At 46.1% G+C, this 5,076-nt stretch overlaps 1 non-coding gene across 1 annotated transcript; it reads right to left on the reverse strand.

Moving 5' to 3' along the window:
* Window positions 1–1,881: 1,881 nt before the first annotated feature.
* On the reverse strand, window positions 1,882–2,013 carry LOC120100415 (small nucleolar RNA SNORA17). The gene has a single exon (XR_015655947.1). It is a non-coding gene; the product is annotated as a small nucleolar RNA SNORA17 (small nucleolar RNA).
* Window positions 2,014–5,076: the final 3,063 nt, after the last annotated feature.

The following is a 5,076-nucleotide window of genomic DNA, read 5'->3' on the forward strand; positions in this document are numbered from 1 at the left end:
TATATGGAAGTCATTGAAAAATACAAGACTAAAAAATATTTTTGGTTGTGAGCCTAGCCTTTAATGCTGAGCCACCTAAATTTCTGCTAATCTGTAAAGATCATCAAAAAGGAAGTGGTTTATCAATGTCTCTGCTGTCTTATCTGTAGAAAGGTTCTTCCTCAAAAAAAGAAAGATAGAAAAGAAAAGAAAAGTAGAAGACTCAAGTTCTTGTGAAGGAGTTGAGCTTGGGCCTCAGAAATGATGTAAAAGGAAGGGTGTAGTGGCTCACACATGTAACCTTCCAGGTGGGAAAGCAGAGAAAGGCTCATCCTGGGGTTCACAGGTTCACTCATTAGTCTTCTGTTATGGCTATTCTTTGTAAAAAACTTTTCACTTTTTTTTTTTTTGTGAATTTCACATCATGTACCTGAATCTCACTTGTTTCCTCCTCCCCCTGCAGCCTTCCTCCACCTTGGCAATCCCCCTCCCCCATCAAAGGAAACTTCATTGGGGAAGTTGCAGTGTGTCACAGTGTGCCACACTGTTCTGATGTGACGCCTTTGGGACTCCTCTCAGACATCCTGTTGTTGCCCTGAGTCATGGAGATCCTGTAGCTTTGAGTCTTCAGGGCCACCCCACTCTAGTAGTTCATTGATAGGGTAGATGTTGGGGTGTGCAAATTCAATGCCCTGGATCTGTGTCTGAGAGGTATCTGAGCTGGTCAGTCCACCAGCTCTCCCACACTCACACCACCAGGGCAAGCTTTCCCACCCTGCCCTACCCTGCCCATCCAGTGGGCCAGTTCTCTTGCTCTCATGCCCTTGGTGCTGGCTCACCTGAAATCCCTGCAACCAGTGTTAGTTCCACAGTGCTTCCCAGGCAAGGTACCAGGCCCACTCTCCTGTGAGGGACATAGCCAGTTCTCCCACTCTCATGACCCCATGGCCAGCTCTTCCACCTGATGTAGTTGATGAGTACTGAGGGAGGGGAGGAAGGAAGGCATTTCTCCCTTGCCTGTGCCACTGCACAGCAGACAGGAGTCAGGGTCAGCTCTCATAAGCTCATACCCTTGGGGCTGACTCACTGGCAACTCCCAAGTCTAGAACCAGCTCTGGTCCTATGCTGCCCAGGTGAGGTGCTGGGCCTACTCTCCTGCTTTTATGACCCCAGGGACATTTGTCCCACCTGCCATAGGTAGAAAGGGGTGAAGGTAGGTGAGAGAATCTTTCCTTTGCCCATGTCACCACACATCAGACAAGTGGCAGGGCCATCTCTCCCACACTCACACCCCTGTGCTGGTTCACCCACAACTCCAGCAACCAGAGCCAGCTCTAATATGTTTCCTGGGTGATGGGAAGGGCTTATTATCCCAAGTACTGCAACTGACTAGGAACAGTTGACTGTCTTGCTTTCATGCCCCAGGGCTCTCTCACAATGCCTGAGTGAGGGGTGGAGCATAGGCTAGTGCCTCACCATGGTCCCTGGCAGCATCATTGGCTACTCACATCAGGCTGTTCCTCACTACCCTCAAGTCTCCAGTTCTGCCTCTCTTCATTGTACTCACATCCTTCTGTTTCTCTTTCTCTTCCACTTCTCTACCACTTACTTGCTCCTCTCAGTAGTGCTCAGGCTCTCTGAACATCTGGGGTCATCTCAGGAGTGGTCTCAGAAGTGCTATGCCCTGTTTGTGCATTATGGTACCAGGCAGGGGCCATATGGCTTAATCTTCATCCCTAGGCTCACAGTCCTAGGTGGTACTTTTCCTGTCTCTGGCTCTCTCTCCACCCTGGGAGCCCATCCAGCTCTGTGTAATGGTGGTGGTCCTGTCAGGATAGCTTTCTGTCTGGGGGTGGGGGGACTGACACCAGACTGGTGGTCATCTCAGACTATCTTCTTTCAGGTGTTAGGCTACTAATCATTCAGATGTTCACAGGTCAGAACACTGAGTTTAGACATAGCCTCTCTCCTCTCTGCCACCTACTGACACACATGTGACATAGCAGCCATGCCTGTAACACTTCTCCGGGTAGATATGATGGGTATTCTTGAATGTCAACTTGACTACATCTGGAATTAAATGGAATCCAGACCTGGAGGGCACACCTAGGAGAGATTTTTCTTTGGCCGGGTTTAAAGTTGGCGAATGCACTTCTAATCTGAATTTCCGAGGCAGGGAGACACGTGCCTTTGATACAGAAATTGAGGCAGGAATATACACCTTTAATCTGGGCCACACCTTCTTCTAGAGGCTTGTATAGGAACATCTAAGGAGGAAGCTTTTCCTCTTCGTCTGCTCGCTCTCACAAGGCATCCATTCGCTCCCTGGCATTGGAGTTGATTTCTTCAGGATTCCTGTGTAGAGTGAAGACCACTGAGACCTTGAGCCTGGTGGACTGAGCAACAGCTGGATTCTTAGACTTTCTGTTCGCAGCCAGTCACTGTTGGATTAGTTGGTTTGCAGCCTGTCATTCTAATAAATACCCATATATGTATATTTTATAAATTCTGTTATTCTAGAGAACTCTGGTTCATACGCCTGCCTAGTTAAGTCAGTGAGCACTAGAACCGAACAAAACCAGGGTGCAAGTTTCTAAACAATGACTCCTGTTATCGACCCCTTGTCTCTCCCCAGTCATGTACACACATGCACACATGCCACTCAGAAACTCACATGCTTAGACGTAAAGCACATCTTACACACACACACACACACACACACACACACACACACTGAATGAAGATAAGAGTATTATTACTGTACAGATGTTTTACCATTTGGAGTATTGTATTTTCTATTACTCCCTTCACAACTGCTCAAAACATGTAAGGGGGAGAGGAATAGACACAACACACAATAAACAGATGGACCATGGTGATGCCGCAGAACAGGTACGGCATGATGAATCTCCTGGAATAAGTAAGTATGGTGATAATCATGAGCACGGTGATAGCCATGAAACAGGGAGATCACAGCGATATGCATAGAACAGGTGGAATATAGCTATGCCCATGGAACAGCAGGGCCATGGCAATGTCTGTGGAGCAGGTCGATCATAGTGCAACTTAAAGAGGAAAAGGCCACATGCCCAGGGAGTGACCAAATAATGTCCCTGCGGCTCATTGTTCCAATTTGATATCTTGTTCCCACCCTCTCTTGGCTTCATGGGAACACCCCACTCCATCCTCATCTCCATCATCTAAGTATCATGCTGGCCACCTGTGCCAGGACAGCAGAGGAAGTTGTATTAAGTGCTGTGCTCTAGAAGGGTGCATTGATAGGATGAGAACACCGTTTCCTCCCCTGTGTGGAGAATGGCTGCAGTAAAAGACAGTTACAGTTTCCCCCCGAAGTTTCACAATGGGTAATAAATTAGGAAGAGAAGATTCTTTGCTGTGTAATTAATGAAAATTTACCATTTTTAACCTTCCTCTGGGTATTTTCCATGTCAAATAGGACCCGAGAGGGAGAGTATCACAGTTCTGGTGTGTACTCCTTCATTAGGCAGCAGCTGGAGGTTAAACCTTCAGTCACGTTTTCTGATGGCTTTGATCTCTGATGACAGTGTTAACTCTATTTGCTCCCTGGTATCACTCTGGTGTTTTAAAACCATCTTTTAAGAGTGCCTTGCTAATTATTTTGCAGGAAGTTTAATTAAATCCTGTCACAGAGGAATATGCTATCTTGGGGAATGGTTGCTAAACATAACTCAAATTGCCAAGGAAAAGGGAGACAGGGTAGACAGACATGCACAGAAAGAACCGTGCTGGGGATGGTTTTCTCTGCTAGAGGATGCAGAATTCTCTGGCATTCTAGTCCCTTTGTCTGAGCTGTGTTTGGTTTTTGGACAGGATTTTAATTTTGCTTTCAATTTACATTTTGAAGATGTATTTGGCAAAACAACCAGTTGATGCTGTTTTCCCTCTCTACTCTGGGACCATTAAAATAAGCAGACAGGCATGCTGTGTTTGATAGGCACTGGCCTTGGTGTGTGTGTGTGTGTGTGTGTGTGTGTGTGTGTGTGTGTGTGTGCGTGCGCATAGGGTGAGATACCAGTGAGGAATTTAGATGTCAGGCTAGGGAGCTATCTCAGTTGGACATGAGTTTGATCCTTGGAACCAATAAGTAAATACATAAATAAATAAAAGCAAGGCATGGTAACAAGCCAGCCTGAGGAGGAGACTGCTGGATTTGTGCTCACTAGTCTGGATAAATTAGCAAGTTCTGGAGCAATGGAGGAGCCTGTTTCAAAAAACGTAGATGGTGTCTGAGGAATGATCTCTGAGATTGTTCTCTCTCTCTCTCTCTCTCTCTCTCTCTCTCTCTCTCTCTCTCTCTCACACACACACACACACACACAACATACAACACACACACAACAGATACACAGACACATAGACACAGGCATATACACACACAACACACACATATAACACACACACACACACAGAAGTATACCTGTGCACACACCAGAAAAAAGAAATTGTGTGTTGGATGTTGTGTCTAAGGAGAGCTAGTGTGATGTTTGTAATTCATAAACCTTAGAGTCAAGCTCCTGAAGATTGAAGAGGTATGAAATATACATCACACAATGAGATCCAGCAAATATTAAAGATGAAAGAGCAGGCATTGGCTGGTGAGAAAGGGCTGACCACCATTTTCTTAAAAGGCTGAAGAGTCACTTGTGTCAGTTTGTAGGCATCACTGTGTCCCAGACCTGTGTGGACAATAAAAGCACAAAGCTGTCTCAGCTCAAGGTGTTAGTGGCTTTAGTGCATTGCCAGCTCCATTGTTCTGGGCCTTGGTAAGGTGGAATTTCCTGGTGATGGGAACATGGGGCAGAGAATGCTCACCTTATGGAATCTAGAAAGCAGACAGGTGATGTGTAAGCTGGAGAGCGAGACAGCAAGGAAGTGAGAGAGTGAGGGAGAGAGAGAGAGAGAGAGAGAGAGAGAAGTCATCTCATTTTTTTCACCTAGGCTTCACTTCCCAAAGTTCCTACCACATCTCAAAATAAGCACACTAACTAGGGGCCAAGCACTCAACACTGAGTTAGTGAGAGACGATCAACATTCAAAGTCTATCAGTAGCTGATT

Source organism: Rattus norvegicus, chromosome 1 (assembly GCF_021556685.1).
Source record: "Rattus norvegicus strain SHRSP/BbbUtx chromosome 1, alternate assembly SHRSP_T2T, whole genome shotgun sequence".
Classification (NCBI taxonomy): Eukaryota; Metazoa; Chordata; class Mammalia; order Rodentia; family Muridae; genus Rattus; species Rattus norvegicus.